The 18708-nt window shown below is 40.2% G+C and overlaps 1 pseudogene; it reads left to right on the top strand.

The window, feature by feature from the left end:
* The first annotated feature begins 5029 nt into the window (after window positions 1–5029).
* Window positions 5030–17390, top strand: LOC144307982 (vomeronasal type-1 receptor 4-like; annotated as a pseudogene).
* The last annotated feature ends 1318 nt before the right edge of the window (window positions 17391–18708 follow it).

The following is an 18708-nucleotide window of genomic DNA, read 5'->3' on the forward strand; positions in this document are numbered from 1 at the left end:
TTTTTATTATTTTTAAAATATTTTATTTATTATTCATGAGAGAGACACAGAGAAAGAGAAGGCAGAGACATAGGCAGATGGAGAAGCAGGCTCCATGCGGGGAGCCTGATGTGGGACTCGATCCTGGTACTCTAGAATCACACCCTGGGCCAAAGGCAGGTGTTCAACCACTGAACCACCCAGGCGTCCTGACCCCAATGTTTATAGCAGCAATGTTCACAATAGCCAAAATATGGAAATAGTCCAGATGTCCATCGACAGATGAATGGATAAAGATATACATACACACACACACACACACACACACACACAACGGAGTGTTAGTCAGCCATCAAAAGGAATGAAATCTTGCCATTTGCAATGATGTGGATGGAACCAGAGGGGATTATGCTAAGCCAAATAAGTCAGAGGAAGTCAAATACCTTATGATTGCACTCGTATATGGAATTTAAGAAACAAAACATGAACATAGCAGAGGGAAGGAAAAATAAAATATGACAAAAACAGAAAGAAAGGCAAGCCATAACTCTAGGAAACAAACAGCATTGCTGGAGGAGAGGTGTATGGGGGATAGGGTAACTGGGTGATAGGCATTAAGGAGGGCACTTGATGGAATGAGCACTAGATGTTATATGCAACTGATGAATCACTAAATTCTGCCCCTGAGACTAATAATACACTATATGTTAACTAAATTAAATTTAAATAAAGAAAAATAAGTCATAAACAGTATAAAAGTATGTCCATAATATGAAAATAAGGAGATCATTTCTAACTACAATTCAAAATCCAGACATTGTAAGAGACAAATCATAGTTAAAGTGTTGAAAACAAAAGACAAAAAAATCCTGAAGCAGTGAGAGAAGACTCATCACACTGAAGGGACTAGTCCCACACAATGGGACTATGCCTGGCACTTCATCAGTAATAGTAAACAAATGAAGATAGTGGAATAAAATATTCAAAGTGCTGAAAAAATTTTTAAAAAGTCAAACAGGAATGGTATATCCAGCGGAACTATCAGTAAAAAATTAGGGCAAAATGAAGACATCCCCAAGTGAGCAATATGCAAAGAACTTTTATAACTCATAAAGAAATCAACTCAATTAAAAAGGAAATGAGAAAAAGACTTGAATAGACACATCACCAAAGATACATGAATGGCTCATAAGCAAGTAAGAATACGCTCACTGGCATTAGGAAAATGAAAATCAAAACTATAATGCAGTATTACACCTGTTACAATGACTACAATACAAAAGAGTGAAAACGTTGTGTAGGTGTGGAGAAACTGGAGGCCTGATGCATTTCTGCTCAGAATGTAAAATAGTTAAGCACCTTCTATTTTTAAAAACATCCATATTTATGGGGATGCTTGGGTGGCTCAGTGGTTGAACTCTGCCTTTGGCTTAGGTCCTGGGATGCAGTCCCGCATCAGGCCCCCTGCAGGAAGCCTGCTTCTCCCTCTGCCTAGGTCTCTGCCTCTCTGTGTTTTTCGTGAATAAATAAGTAAAATCTCTTTTAAAAATCTGTATTTAAAAAATAAATAAATAAAATAAAAATAAAATAAAATAAAAATCTGTATTTTTAAGGGAAGTGTATTACTTTCCAGACTATGTTGCAAATCCTGACTAAAACATAATCTGAAGAACCAATTTCAACATGCAGATTAAAAGGCATTGGAGGTCTCTGAATCTAGTAAGATTTTATTTATTTTAAGCCAGATATAGTTCCAATGTGATATAAACTCTTTTAAGGAAGAAAAATTAATTTGCTCACATTATATTAGGCTATTAAAAAAAACAACAAAATGAGGGACACCTAGGTGGCTCAGTCTGTTAAGCCTCCAGCTCTTTGTGTAGGTTCAAGTCATGACCTCAGGTTTCTGGGATATAGCAGGGAGTCGGCTTCCCCTCTCTCCCTCTGCACCCACACCTGGGCACTTGTTCTTTCTTTAAAATAAATCTTTTTTAAAAAAAGGAACAAAATGGAAAAAGAAAATTCTAACTTGAATCTCCTTTAAATGCATAAGATATAAATATGACTTTAATCATTTAAATTTAACCACTTAGCAATTAATATTAGCCAAATTCACTTTATTCCATTAATGAAAAAAGGATTCCATATTCAAACACTGATTAAGGTGATACAACAAAATAACATTTAAACAAAACATATTTGAGCACTGTAGGTCATCAGTAAGATATCTGATAGTTAAATCACACCAAATATGACATTTAAAAATTTCATTTTTATTTTTTTTAATTTTTATTTATTTATGATAGTCACACAGAGAAGAGAGAGAGAGAGAGAGAGAGAGGCAGAGACACAGGCAGAGGGAGAAGCAGGCTCCATGCACCGGGAGCCCGACGTGGGATTCGATCCCGGGTCTCCAGGATCGCGCCCTGGGCCAAAGGCAGGCGCTAAACCGCCGCGCCACCCAGGGATCCCTAAAAAATTTATTTTTCAGCAAGAAACTTTCAACAAACATAATAAGCAGTCAGCACTGGGAGCATTTTCATGAAAGTGAGGCTGAGATTAGAGGCCCAGTCAGGGCTCTCTCCACTGCCCACTGCACAGGATGCCTGAGCCAGGACTGAGGAAATGGATAAAGGTGGAAACAAGACAAGGAAGGCAGGTTAGAAGTGTTATTTTTCACGGACAATGTGATTTCATATGTGAAACAGCAGAGGATCTATTCTGACTGTTAGACTAATAAAAGAATTGAGAATATCAGGGAGGAAAACTTTCCTGTCTTGTGATCCTTCTAGCTGGACTTAATCAAATTGACATGAGACAGATTAACAGGACTTGTCTGGGGAATCCACACAGACATGAAAGTCCAAAGACAACAAAGCACCATGAAGCTTACATGAGCTAGCTACGGAAGGGAGTAGGGGAGAAAACTCACTGGCAAGGTGAAAGGAGCAGTTTGGAGAAATAGATTGTTCTATTATGCAGATGAGGGGCCTCCGTTAATAACTGGTCTTCCTGTTGCTGGCTCTCCTTTCCAATGTATATTGAGGCAGTTATGGGGGAGGCAGAGTGCCGTTCCCACATCTGCTGGGTTTTTATTACTTTTAGCTCAAAACAATCTTTATGCCAAAGTGGCACATTTTGGGGCAGCCTGCCCTGGGCCCCTACAAGAACACAGAGCAAATCTCGAACATAGTGACATCAGTCTTTCTTCTTTACTAGCAGTAATTAAATAATACAAACAAAAAAACCAAACAGCTTGCATTCCCATCAGCAAATATACTGTGACCCCTTCTTACGTGGCGTTTCTAGATTTGTGCGAGAAAGCCATTAGGTTTTTTTTTTTTTTTTAAAGATTTATTTATTTAAAGAGAAAGAGCATGTGAGTGTGGGGAGGAGCAGAGAGAGAGGAGAAAGAATCCCAAGCAGACTCTGCATTGAGTGCAGAGTGCAGAGCTGGAGGTAGGGCTTGATCTCATGACCCAGAGATCACAACCTGAGCATAAACCAAGAGTCTAGATGCTCAACCAATGGAGCCACACAGGAGCCTCAAGAAGCCATAAAATTTTATGGGGGACATAATAAAGGTATGATTAAAAACTGAAAAACGTATTTAACAGAACATAAGGGAAGAAAAAAAGGCTGTTGAGGACTTTCGGCTCAGGGTGTAATCCCGGGGTCCTGGAATCGACTCCAGCATCAGGCTCCCCAAAGGGAGCCTGCTTCTTCCTCTACCTATATCTCTGCCTCTCTCATGAATAAATAATTTTTTTAAAAGGCTGCTGGATATTAGGTGATCTGGCTAAATTAATTTTTGATGGTTAATATAAAAGATAGACAATCAACATCCTTACTTTCAGGAGTTGAATTGTGCCCTCTTCCAAAGAAGATGTGGTTAAGTCCTAACCTCCTATACCCCAGTGTGATCTTACTGAAGTAGGATCATTACTGATATAATTCGTTAAGATAAGGTTATCCTGGGGTAGAGAAGGCCTCTAATTCAATATGACAGGTGTCCCTGTATAAAGAACTCCATACAAAGAGACATGCGTCTTGTGAAGAGGAAAGATTGGAATGATGCACCACAACCCAGGGAAGTCAAACACTGCTCACAGACACCAGAAACCAGAAGAAGCAAGGAAGGATTCTTCCCTCCAGGTTTCAGAGGGACCATGGCCCTGCCGACACCCTCCACACTCAGGACTTGGGAGTTGATACGTTTCTGTTGTTTTAATGCCACCCTATTTGTTTTATTTTGTCATAGCAGCCCTAGGGCTCCAATATGCTTAGCAAATATACAATAAAATATTTTAGGAGTGCCTGGCTGGCTCAGTCGGTTAAGTCTGACTTTAGCTCAGGTCCCGATCCAGGAGTCTCTGGATAGTGCCTGGGGTGGGGTTTCCTGCTTGGTGGGAAGCCTGCTTCTCCCTTTGCTCCTCATTCTGCTTGTGTTCTCTCTCTCTCTCAAATAAATAAATAAAATCTTTTAAAAAATACTGTAAAATTATTTACCATATACTAAAGAATATCTTCAATATGTAATTATTAAAAGATCACCGAGATCTCATCTGTACAATTCAAAGGAAAAACACTGGGGATTAAAGAAAAAAAACCCCCAACAAATTCGGAATCAAATTTAAATGAAATCTGAAGATACAGGGATGGGGAAAATCCTTTCCAGTGGGGCACACACCACTGGAAGAGGACTTCCGCTACCTCCATTTTGACCCCAAACTTTCTAGTTGGGTTCTTCTTTCCAGCTGGACTCGGCTCAGGTGAAGATCTGACGGGCAAAGCATCCCCTGAGGGGAACTGAAACCCCCCTGGGCCAGCAAGTCCCCCATGACTGACTCACACACACCATCGATTTGGCTTCCGTCGCCTACCTGCACAGCTCACCCACCCACCTGGCCGCCACATTTTCCTCATAAGCCTGGGAGTATTTCTGGCACTTTGGAGGCAGCCTTTGCTGTCTTCAAGGGTCGGCCTCCCGGAAGCTGGTGTCTTTGGGACCCCGTTGTCCCGGCCACACCACGACTAGTTCGGTCACGGAATGAGCCTGGGGCCTGCAAAAAAGTACAGACGCCTCCCGACGGAAGAGCAGCTGCGCTCAAGTCTGAACCGGAAGGACAAAATGTCCCTCAGCAGTGAGACCGCCCTTCTCCGGATCCGCTTCCGGGGTCGGTCGGAAATTGCGTAACGGCCACGCTGGGCGGGGCCCGGGGCGGGGCCTCGGCCTACTGTGTGCCCAGCTCTCTGGGCGTTTCTGAATCTGCCGAACAGAAGTTGCTCTTCGGGTTTGGATCCGTCTGTGTTTCTCTGGCGTAGTGAGGAGGGCTGCCTCCTGCCTGTTCTACCTCAATGTTTTCAACAATTTAGGGTAAAAGCTTAGTGCTGTGGACACTTAGACTGGAAGCTGAGATGATTTCCTCCTAAGCTGGAAAGGTTTGAGTCGGAAGCTGCTGTTACTAGCGGGTGGAGACGAGAGAGGGCGCTGGCACCTCGTCGGGGACCGGTGTAGACGAGGGCTCCAGCAGGGATAATCTGCAGCCCAGATAAGGAGAAAGGCTTATTTAGGTGATGGAGGACTGGAACTGTCAGTCCAGGGGACCTGAGCTGGTAGGGGGCATGGAGACCGTGCCCTGCAGAACGTACAGCTTTATACCGACTCGCGCCGGAACATGACTTCTCTCCTGTCCCCCACCACCTGCAGGGGCGGATGAGCCACCAGGGGGTTCAGGTCCAGTGGCGTCAAGGGACAAGAACGGGGGGGGGGGTGTTGGAGAGGAATCTGATAATTTAGGTCACCAATCTATTGCTTGAAAACAATTAGGGGCTCCCGGGTGGCTCAGTGGGTTGAGAGTGGGATTTGAGATTTCTGCTCAGGTCATGAGCTCATGGGTCCTGGGACCGAACTATCTTAGGGGCAAGTGAGGCTGGCTCATATCCTCACTGCTGTAGCAGAATGTTTGGGCATCTCTGGGAGGGCACCTAAGAAAGAAAAGGAGAAACCCACATATTGACCTCCATGGAGGAGCCTGCTGTCTGTGAATCACTCTTGTAGCAGAGGATGTTGTGCTGGATAGAATAGGGGCTGTAGCAAAGTCAAGCTATCTCTTGCAAATTACTAGCCTTACTATAAAATAATATTGATTGCCTCCCACAACAACAAATTAATTCTGAATGTGTTTTTATGATCTAAGTTTTAAAGAACAATAACTGCATTTATAGAAGAAAACAACATTTCTATGCTTTTAGAATAGAAAAGATTTCTGCAAAATTCAAAATACTTAATATGCCAAAGGAAATGACAGATAATGTTAAAATTAAGAGTTGATCTTAAATGACCAGAGAGAATGAGCCCACAAAGAAAGGATTTGTACCCAGCATACACAAACAAGAAAAGGACAACATAAAAAGACAAAAACAAACAAAAACAAAACAAAACAAAAAACAGAAAAATTAAGGAAATCACCTAAAAAAGGATATGTCAAGTCTACTACACACATGAAGAGATGTTCAAGTTTCTTTTTTTTTTTTAAAGATTTATTTATTCATGAAAGACACAGGCTGAGAGAGACAGAGAGGCAGAGACAAAGGCAGAGGGAGAAGCGGGACTCCACCTGGGACCATGGGAAGAGCTGAAGGCAGGCGCCCAACCGCTGAGCCACCCAAGTGTCCCGATATTCAAGTTTCTTAGTAATCAAGAACATGCAAATAAAACTAGCACCTGAAACCATTTCACACTAACTAGAAGACTAAAGTAAACATGACAAACATGAGTAAGTGTTGGTAGGTTATGGATAAACCAGGAACTTTACATACTGCTGGTGCTTATGAACCCCATTTTATAAAATAATTTTTGAGAAATATTTCACAGTGTCTAATGAAGTTGGATAGACGTAAACCTACAGTCCAACAGTTCCATCATGTGTATATCCCTAGCAAAAGTTTGCATACGTGCCACCAAAAGTTCTAGAATTCACATACTAAAACCACTCCTAAAAACCCCAAATGAAGACCACATCCATGAACACTGAGAGTAAGATAAATTAATTTTTGATATTCACACAATGGAATCTTAGACAGCAATGACCCATGGAAACATGTGACCACACTGATAACAACGTAAAGGGATGAAAAAAGCCAAAAAGAGAGAAGTTAATGTGGTATCATTACCACATTAGAGCATGGTATCATACTCTCAGGTGTCAGAGTGATGGTAATTCTTCAAGGAAAGAAGCTTGGAAGTGGCAAGGCATGGCTTTTGTGGGAGCCTGATGATATTCTGTTTTTTTTTTTTTTTTTTTCTTACTGGGTGTTATGTCCCCTTAGGCATGTTTGGCTTGTGAAATTTCATTGAGCTGTGCATTTAGGACATGTGAGTGTTACAATAAAGGCTTAAATACAGATCAACAATAAAAAAAACTTTGGAATAAGTTCAATTTGTTCGTGTTAGATTGTCATCATACTTTCCAGGTGGAGTTGAGAGGTATCAAATAACTGCCTTGTGATCAGTTTTTCAGAGTATGGTGTAGTTTCTAGGTTTGATACTAAGAGATACTAAATATACAACCTCCAAACTAAAAGGGGTGAAATACAGAAGTGTTTAATAAAAAATTAACACATAGAAGTTAAATAGAAAAACAAAGAGCATAAACAGAGATAATGAAGGGCAGCACAGCATAAATTGGTAAATCCAATCCCAAATTATGCATTATTATATTGAACATAAATAGACTACTCCCATTAAATCAAACATATTTTACTATGTTCCATTCAGAAAATTTTCAAAAGATGTAGCTAAAATATAAGAATTATTATTTTTCAAATTTATTTATTGGAGAGAGAGCATTAGCAGGGGTGGGGCAGGGGAGTGGCAGAGGGAGAAGGAAAAGCACCCTCCCTGCTGAGCTGGGACATAGTTGTGGAGCTCGATCCCAGTACCCTGGGATGAAGACCAGAGAGGAAGACAGATGCCCAATTGACTGAACCACCCAGGTGCCCCTAAAATATAAGAATTAAAATAGAAAAATAAAAATACATTCTATATCTTTTATTTTTTATTTTTTTTTTTCTATATCTTTTATTAATTTGTTTTTAAAAGATTTTTATTTATTTATGGGAGACAGACAGAGAAAGAGAGAGAGAGAGGCAGAGACACAGGCAGAGGGAGAAGCAGGCTCCATGCAGAAAACCTGATGTGGGACTCGAATCCAGGTCTGCAGGATCAGGCCCCAGGCTGAAGGTGGCACTAAACCGCTGAGCCACCCAGGTGGCTCAAAATAAATAAAGATTTATTTTTTGTTTTTTGAGAGAGAGAGAAAGTGAGGGAGCAAGAATGAGAGAGCATGAGTGGAGCAGTGGGAAGGGACAGAGGGAGAGGGAGAAGCAGACTGCCCTCTGAGCAGGGAGCCCATTGTGGGGCTCAATCCCAGGACCCTAGGATCACAACCTGAGCCAAAGGTAGATGCCCAACCAACTGAGCCACTCAGCCACCCACATTCTATATTTTTTTAACTGATCAAATAAGTAGAATACCTTTTTTAAAAAAATATTTATTTATTTATTTATGATACACATAGAGAGAGAGAGAGGCAGAGACACAGGAGGAGGGAGAAGCAGGCTCCATGCCAGGAGCCCGACACAGGACTCGATCCCGGGACTCCAGGATCGTGCCCTAGGCCAAAGGCAGGCACTAAACCACTGAGCCACCCAGGGATCCCCAAATAAGTAGAATACTTATGTGTGTATATGTGTGTATACACACGTATATATAATGAGCTTTATGATTAAAGCAGCTCATTATTGTGATTTGTACTGTATTTTATTTAATTTCTAATTTTCCAGTGTATTGATTGATGGAATACATAAGCACATCTATGTATATTGCTTAGTGGTCTAATATGTGGTGAATATATATTTTTTAAGATTTTATTTATTTATTCATAAGAGACACAGAGAGAGAGAGGCAGAGACACAGGCAGAGAGAGAAGCAGGCTCCTTGCAGGGAGCCTGATGTGGGACTTGATCCTGAGTCCCCAGGATCACATCCTGAGCCAAAGGCAGACGCTCAACCGCTGAGCCACCCAGGGGTCCCTGTGGTGAATATTTCTAAGTATTTCACAGAACTAAAATTATGTTTCTCTGTTTTTCTTGCATAATATTTAACATATATTAGGTCAAACTCATTCTTTTGTTTTTCCATTATTAATCTTTAATACTTTGTACCAGCTTTATAATGTGAATAATGTAGAGCCATATTAAAATACCTCTGAGAATTGAGGAAATACACATTTTACTCCTTTGAGAATGACAGGCAAAACATTCCATGTAAACAACATGACTTTATGACTCAGCCCTGCAAATGGCTATTCCTCCAGTGCTTCAGGAATCATGGAAGACCCCACCATCACTGCATTCCTCACACCTATTTCCTGCCAGTGTGTCCAATTAGTATATGCACATAATAGGCAAAATCTACCTGGGCCTGGTGGCTCAGTTGGTTGGGCAGCTGACTCTTGGATTTGGCTCAAATCATGATATCAGGGTCCTGTGACGTAGCCCTGCGTCAGGCTCTACAGTCAGCCCAGTGTGGAGTCAGCTTGAGGATTCTCTCTCACCCTTAGGCGCCCTCTGCCCACAACTCTTTCTCACATAAATAAATAAATCTTTTTTTTTTTTAAATAAATCTTTAAAGAAGTATTTATTTAAGGTTCTTGCATTTCTTTTCAGGGGTCCATAGCTCATTTCCTTTCCTTTTGGCATTGAATAGAATCTGTCTGCATGAACCACAGTTACTTATTTTACTTCCTGAAGGACATCTCGGTTGCTTACAGCTTTTGGCAGCTATGAATAAAGCTGCTATAAACACTTGTGTGCAGAACTTTGTGTGGATATAAATGTGTAACTCATGTGAATAAACACCTAGGAGTCAGATTTCTGGATCATGTGAGAGGCCATTTAGTTTTGTAAGAAACTCTCATCTGTATTCCAAAGTGGCTATCCCATTTTGCATTTCTCATCAATGGTGAACACAAGTTCCTGCTGTTCCACTGTTTGATGGTGTCACTTTCAGACACTTAATGTATCTCACCGTTTCAGTTTGCAATTTCTCTAATGGTGTATGATGACAAGCATCTATTCATATACTTATTGGCTATGTGTATGTCTTCTCGGTGAGGTGTCTGTATAAATCTTTCACCTGGGATCCCTGGGTGGCGCAGCGGTTTGGCGCCTGCCTTTGCCCCAGGGCGCAATCCTGAAGACCCGGGATCGAATCCCACATCGGGCTCTCGGTGCATGGAGCCTGCTTCTCCCTCTGCCTATGTCTCTGCCTCTATCTCTCTGTGACTATCATAAATAAATAAAAATGTTTAAAAATAAAAGTGAATGTTTAAAAAAAAACAAATAAATCTTTCACCTATTTAAAAAATTAAGTTGTCTTCTTGTTGAATTTTATTTTATTTTTTTAAGATTTTATTTATTCATGAGAGACACAGAGAGAGAGGCAGAGACACAGACAGAGGGAGAAGCAGGCTCCATGCAGGGAGCCTGATGTGGGACTTGATCCCAGGACTCCAGGATCATGCCCTTAGCCAAAGGCAGACACTCAACCACTGAGCCACCCAGGCATCCCTTGTTGTTGAATTTTAACAGCTCTTTGTATGTTTTGGATCATACTCCTTTGTCAGGTATGTCTTTTGTTTTCTCCCAATATCTGGCTTGTCTTCTTATTCCCATTCTCTGTATCTTTTGTAGAGCATAAGTTTGTAATTAATGAAGTCTGACTTAGCAATTATTTCTTTCATGGCTTATGCCTTTGGTACTGTACCTAAACAGTTATCATAGAATGTAAGGTCATCTAGATTTTCTCCTGTTATCTTCTGGGGATTTTAGAAGTCTTGTGTTATACATTTAAGTCTACAATCTATTTTGAACTAACTTTTGTGAGGGATATAAGGTCTGTATCTAGATTTACTTTGTTTTTGTTTGGGTGTGGATGTCCACTTGTTCTAGCACCATTTGCTGAAAAACGTACCTTTTTCCCATTGAATTGCCTTGGCTCCTTTGTAAGAGATCAATTGATTATATTTGTGTGAGTCTATTTCTGAGCTCCTTGTTCTGCTCTATTTATCTATATGCCTATTATTTTACCTACATTAATTAAGATAGCTTTATATTAAGTCTTGACATTGGGATGTGTCAGTCCTCTGACTTTTTCATTCTCCTTTAAAATTGGGCTGGCTTTTCTGAGCTTGATGCCTCCATTATATAGACTTTAGAATCAGTTAGTTGATACCTACAAGTAATTTCCTGGGATTTTCATTGGGATTTCATTGAATCTACAGATCAGCTTGAGAAGACCTGACATTTTAACAATATTGAGCCTTTTTATCCATAAATGTAGGTATAAGCTGCACTTGATCATGCCATAGTATTTTATGGCAATATTTGCAAATAGTCTATTTCATAATTTTGGGTTCCTAGGCAATTATGAGATTTGTGAAATATTTGCGGTTATCTTTGTAAGATTTTGGAAAACTAGGGATGCCTCGGTGGCTCAGTGGTTGAGCATCTGCCTTTAGCTCAGGGTGTGGAATCAAGTTCTGTATTGGACTCCTCACGGGGAGCCTACTTCTCCCTCTGCCTATGTCTCTGCCTGTCATGAATAAATAAATAAAATATTTTTAAAAAAGATTTTGGAAAATTTTGGGGAAATATCATTCTTCAATATTTTTGGATGGTCTAAATAGCAATGATTTATCTAATATTTAAGAGTAGTAGGATGTTGTTGATAAATTATATGACCTGGTGCTGTGTTTATGAGGAACCTCTTTTATAAATATTGCCATTTATTCTATAAATATGGCTCAGCTTAGAATTTGTATCTCTAAAAAAAAAGAATTTGTATCTCTTTTTGGGTCAATATTCATAAAATATATATTCCTAGAAATATCCACATCAATGAGACTTTTCAAGCAATTGCACTGAGTCACGTGAAGCATCTCTAGTTAATCCCATGTTCTGGGATCCCTGGGTGGCGCAGCTGTTTAGCGTCTGCCCTTGGCCCAGGGCACGATCCTGGAGACCTGGGATTGAATCCCACGTCGGGCTCCCGGTGCATGGAGCCTGCTTCTCCCTCTGCCTATGTCTCTGCCTCTGTGTGTGTGTGACTATCATAAATAAATAAAAATTAAAAAAAAAACCATGTTCTTTGTTTTGCTCTTTCTTTCCTAAGGAGTCCTTCTCTGGTCCTCCCATCTCCTTCCCTATTTTGTAGGCTAGTGAGAAATAAACAATTATTTTGCAGGAGGGGTCAGTGGGATTCTTAGGGAAGCACAGGAATGAAATACATGTGAATCACTGCCAGCCCCTCCTCTGTCAGGTCAGAACATTTCCTGCTTCTGTCACCCCACCTGAGACTCTGTCTGCTTCAGGTGTTGTATGAAAAAGGAAGTTTCTCCCACACACTAAACTTGTTTATTTGCCAGAAACGTATAAGTGTTTCTGGGAATTGGAATCTGGCAGAAAGTCTTTAAAAAGTAGTCTCAATTGCCTTTCAACTGCAATGTCACTGAAACCACAGGTGAAGTGATAATTGTAATTCTGTGGGGAGATGAGGTCACAGAATCACAAACCCATATCTCCACTTTGCCTACCTCCTGCACACAAGCAGGAGGTGCTATGGCTGTCCCACTGAGCCCACATCTTGTCAGCAGGAAAGCCTGGGTGAGTATTTTCTATGTCAGGCCGAGTGACATAATGTGTGAGGGAGTGAGGTGTATAAGGGTCTGCATCTGGGTTGGTCCTCATGGCTGGAAGGAGGATTATTCTTGTGTAGAAATTGGTTTGATATTAGAACTACCTGTAGGAACAATAATTCCTGAGGCATAGGCTGAGTTATGAATGGACTGGAGGTCTGAGGTCCCAACAGGATGCTAACTGCTCCTGTCATAGTTTAATGCATCTCTGACAGCGATTGTTGGTGCTTGTTGCAAGTGGTAACAGAGTCTGATATTTACAGTCCTTAAGACTGCAGCTCAGAAATTAATATGCTATTCAACCTGCATCATGAAACCACAGAGACATTGACACGATTGATACGGTTACCTCATTAAAGTTGTGTGCATATGATAATGAGTTTCATGAAGCTAATCTCATCATTCATATCTCCTTTTTTTAAAATATTAAGGCATTAAATATTATTTTATTTTTTGATAACCATCCTTTCAATCATCTCGTTATGCTATTTACACATTCCTCTTTGCTTCTGTTCTTCCCAGGTAATTAATAACTTTCTGACCTGTTATTTTTCACACATTCTCCGTGTTTCCATGGTCACATACAAATACATTTCTAGGGATGCCTGGGCCACTTAGTTGGCTAAGTGTCCGACTCTTTTTTTTGTTTGTTTTTTGATTGAAGTTTGATTTGACAACATATAGTATAACACCCAGTGCTCATCCCGTCAAGTGCCCCCCTCGGTGCCATCACCCAGTCACCCCATCCCCCCGCGCCTCCCCTTCCACTACCCCTCATTCGTTTCCCAGAGTTAGGAGTCTCTCATGCTTTGTCACCCTCTCTGATTTTTCCCACTCATTTTCTCTCCTTTCCCCTATAATCCCTTTCACTATTTTTTTTATATTCTCCATATGAGTGAACCCATATAATGATTGTCCATCTCTGACTGACTTACTTCATTCAGCATAATACCCTCCAGTTCCATCCACGTTGAAGCAGATGGTGGGTACATCATTCATATCTCAATGGCATTTGCAGAACTATAATTGTTTTCCTTGTTTTTATGCTTGAGGCATTTAGTGGAGATAGTAATTATGTCTCTCCCCAAAACATTTGTAATCTGTTGATCAAGCAAGGATGATTTTCCTCTGTGAAGTTAGGACAGCAGACTTTTAGGAAAAGGTAAGTTAACATGTGAGGGATTTGGAGAGCAGAAAAATTAAGGATTTCAGCAATTTTCAGCTTAAATGTCTTCTGATATTTGATTTTTGAAGTTCTAACATCATTTTTAGGTTCATCTTTTCATTTCTCCTATTCAATGCACAAGATATCATGCCTTGAGATTCCATTTTGTGTGCTTGTTTTGTATTTTATTATCTTTTTCAAATTAACTACTTTCAGTTTTTTTTCAAAAATCACAGCTAATTGCATGTTCTCTAATGAGGAGTAATTTAGATCCTACTGTCAAAGTTTTATCTATCTCTAAATGTTCTATTTAAATTACAAATCCCATACTTTAGGGCAAAATGAAATATTACACAATAATTTCTTTTTAAAAAAAGAATTTATTTGACGGAGAGAGAGAGTGCATGAGCACACACAAGTAGGGGGAGCAGCAGAGGGAGAGGGAGAAGCAGGCTCCTCTGATAAGGGTCCCAGACCCCGGATTCGGTTGTGGGCTCCATTGGCAAAAAAATTATATAATTACTTCTGTTGCTCTACTACCATTGGTCTATATTTGGTAAATCCATTTTGTTCATGGATGATATTCAGGTCTTAATTAAGATGTTTTCATCATCTTTTTTTTATTCTTTAAAGATTTTACTTATTTATTCATGAGAGACACAGAGAGAGAGGCAGAGACAGGCAGAGGGAGAAGTAGGGAGCCCGACGTGGGACTCTATCCTCGGTCTCCAGGATCACGCCCTGGGCTGAAGGTGGCGCTAAACTGCTGAACCACCCAGGCTGCCCGATGTTTTCATTTTCATTCACAAGTGCGGTTGGTCAATGGAACAAATACTTTAACAAAAATGAGAAATTGGCACAACCAAACCTAAATTAAAATAAATTTCAAATATGACAATGTATGCATGCATATATGTGGATTATTTGAAGATACAACCAGGCAGGGGCACCTGGCTGGCTCAGTTGGTGGAGCATGCGACTCTTGAGAATAAGAACTCAGTTGTGAGTTTGAGCCCCACGTTGGGTGTAGAAATTGCTTACAAATAAAATCTTAAAAAAAAAAAGGTATGATTAGGTAGCTATGAGAGTATAGCATGATGGTAAACACCAAGTTTATTGCAACCTGACCATTGCAATATTTAAATGAGTCATATAACCTCATTTTAATTAAATTCTCCTTGTCTGTAAAACATATGCACCTATAAATATTAAATAAATTACAATAGGTAAAGCATGAGTAAGAATGACTAAAGAAGTACTATTTAAGGAAATACATTAAATTTGAAAAATCTTAAAATAAAGTGTATTTTAAAATAAAATAAAATAAAAAAGTGTATTTTTATATTTTTATTTATTTATTTTAAAATATTTTTCTTGTTTATTTATTAATAGAGACACACACAGAGAGAGGCAGAGACACAGGCAGAGGGAGAAGTGGGCTCCATGCAGGAAGACCGATGTGGGACTCGATTCCAGGTCTCCAGGATCACGCCCCGGGCTGCAGGCGGCGCTAAACCGCTGCGCCACTGGAGCTGCTCTATATTTACTTTTAATTTAAAATTTTTTTTGTTTATTTATTCATGAGAGACACACAGAGAGGCAGAGACATAGGCAGAGAGAGAAGCAGGCTCCCTGCAGTGAGCTTGATGTGGGACTCAATCCCAGGACCCTGGGATCATGACCTGAGCCAAAGTCAGAGGCTCAGCTGCTGAGCCACCTAGGTGCCCCAAAACGTATATTTTTAAAAATGTTTTATTGAAATTCAATTTGCCAACATATAGTATAACACCCAGTGCTAATCCCATCAAGTGCTTTCCTAGTGCCTGTCACCCAGTTACCCCATCCCCTCATCCACCTCCCCTTCTGCAACCCTTTGTTTGTTTTCCAGAATTAGGAGTCTCTCATGGTTTGTCTTACTCTCTAATTTTTCCCCACTGGGCAGCCCGGGTGGCTCAGCGGTTCAGCGCTGCCTTCAGCCCAGGGCGTGATCCTGGAGAACCGGGATGGAGTCCCACATCAGGTTCCCTGCATAGAGCCTGCTTCTCCCTCTGCCTGTGTCTCTGCCTCTCTCTGTGTCTCTCATGAATAAATAAATTAAAATCTTTTAAAAAAATAATAATTTTTCCCCACTCAGTTTCCCTCCTTCCCTTGTAGTCTCTTTCACTATTTCTTATTTTCCACAACTGAGTGAAACCATATGATAATTGTCTTTCTCTGATTGACTTATTTCACTCAGTATACTACCCTCCAGTTCCATCTATGTTGAAGTAAATGGTATGTATTCATCCTTTCTGATGGCTAAGTAATATATATATATATACACACTACATCTTCCTTATCTATTCATCTGTCGATGGATGTGTTGGCTCCTTCCACAAAAAAAACAAAATAAACAAGTATTTGAAAGAAATTCTCAGGGTAAAGTAGTAGCAAGAGGGAGAATTTTGAATTTATTATCCACAAACAGTCAGCCTACGGCTCATGTTTTCATGTGGAGTCTTCTCTTCGTGAACAGAAGCATTGCACCCTGAAAAATGACAGAGTGGCCTTAATGGATGTGAAATTTGCTGTGATCTTCTTATTCCAAATAGTCGTTGGCATCCTGGGGAACTTTTCACTCTTCTGTCATTATGTGTCCCTTGACTTCCGAGGATACAGGTCAAAGTCCACTGATTGGCTTCTCAAGCACTTGATTTTAACCAACTCCTTGGACATTCTCTCCAGAGGAATCCCAGAGATCATGGCAGCTTTTGAATTGAGATATTTTCTCACTGACTTTGGATGCAAAGTTGTTTTCTTTGCTCACAGAGTGTCCAGGGGTGTGTCCATTGGGACCACATGCTTCCTGAGTGCCTTTCAGGCCATCACCATCAGCCTCTGGAACTCCAGGTGGGCAGTGATGAGAGGGAAAGCTCTCAAGTACATTGGCTCCTCAAATATCCTCTGCTGGATCCTGAACATAAAGCTAAATATTATGATTCCTGGGTACATAAGCGATAAATGGAACAATAGAAACACTTCAGAAACTATGGACTGCAGATACTGTGCTCCTACATCTCATGACAAAGACACAGACTTACTCCATATGTATTAGTATCCTTCCATGATGTTTTGTGCTTGGGACTCATAACTTGGGGCAGTGGGTTTATGGTTTCACCCTGCACAAGCATAAGCAGCAGGTCCAACACATTCACAGGACCAAAGTGTCCTCTGAATCCTCCCCCAAGATCAGAGCCACCCGAAGCATCCTTCTCCTGGTGAGCATCTTTGTGTCTTTTTACACCGTCTCCTCCATCATTTGCATATATTTTTCTATTTCTCACAAGACCAGTTGGTGACTGATAAACACCTCCACCCTAATCAATGCATGTTTTCTAACTGCCTGCCCCTTTGTTCTCTTGAATCACAACCACTGTGCATCCAGATTCTTCTCTGTATGTACAGGAAGAAATACACAATTCTCTCACCTCATCAGAAAAATATAAACCGTCTGGTTTGCCCTGCGTTCAGCTGCTTATGCTATCATCCTTAAAGGAATCTTCATTCAGTAAAATTACAGTCTCATTTTACACTGAGTTTTCAATAAGACAGAGATTTCTTTTTTTAAAAAGATTTTATTTATTTATTTGACAGAGAGAGAGAGCAAGAGAAGTTCTGGGTTTGGTCTTGATGCCAACTGGTTGGTTAATAAGCAGATTTCAGGGTGGGTGTCTGCATCTCTAATTTGAGAAGACAAGAGTATGAAGAAAGTCTTCAAGTTTGTATTAGTAGAAGAGTAGCAATTTGGAGACCTAAGACACAAAACTATTGAATCTATTTTGTTTAACGAGTTTTCCTGCTTTTTAAATCATCCAAAGGAGCCAATGGATGTATTCAGAAGAAACAGTAGATATTGTTTCACATGTAATGTAAGTACCTGTAATTAAATTATAGGTAGTTGCAATTTTAATGTAAATTTTTTACTTTAGAATCAGTTTAAATTTGCAAGAGTGTAGCAAAGAACATACAGAGAATTCTCATCTCATTTTCCCTGTTATTAACATCTTACATTACCATGGTACATGCTGGAAAACCAAGAAACCAACACTGGCATCACAGTATAAATTGAATTGTAGACTTTATTCTTATTTCATCAGTTTTAACACAAATGTCTTTTTTTTTTTTTTTTTACCTCTTCCAGGATCCAATACAGAATACCACATTAGATGTAGCCAACGTGTATCTCCACCCTCCTCTTCTCTCTGTCAGATTCTTCTTTTTAAGATTAAAAAAATTTATTCATTTGAGGTAGAGGGAGAGCACAGCAGGAGGAAGGGCAGAGGGAGAGGAAAAAGCAGACTCCCCACAAAGCAGAGAGCACAATGAGATAATGACCTGAGCCAAAGGCAGACGCTTAACCAACTGAGCCTCTAAGGTGCCCCTCTCTGTCAGATTCTGTTAGATTCTCTGTCTCCTAGGTTTTTATAAGCTTGACAGGTGTGTGGATTACTGGTCAAGTCCTTTCTAGAATACCTCTGAAATTAGATTTGTCTGATGTTGTCTTCTGATTAGACCGAGCTCATAGATTTTTATGAAAACAGCTCACATCTCATCACATCACATCACATCACATCAGGGAATTCATGCAATTAACCATTAATTTTCACTGGTGATGTTAATCTTGATCACTTGGTTGTCAAGTGTTGGTGGTGTTTTGCAGGTTCTCCACTGTAAAATTGGTTTCTATTCCAATTCTGTATTTATTGGAAGTGATTCGGTAAGTTTAGAAGGTGAATTAATCTCCACCTCTTAGAAAGAGGAGTA

The sequence above is a fragment of the Canis aureus genome, chromosome 1 (assembly GCF_053574225.1).
Source record: "Canis aureus isolate CA01 chromosome 1, VMU_Caureus_v.1.0, whole genome shotgun sequence".
Taxonomy (NCBI): domain Eukaryota; kingdom Metazoa; phylum Chordata; class Mammalia; order Carnivora; family Canidae; genus Canis; species Canis aureus.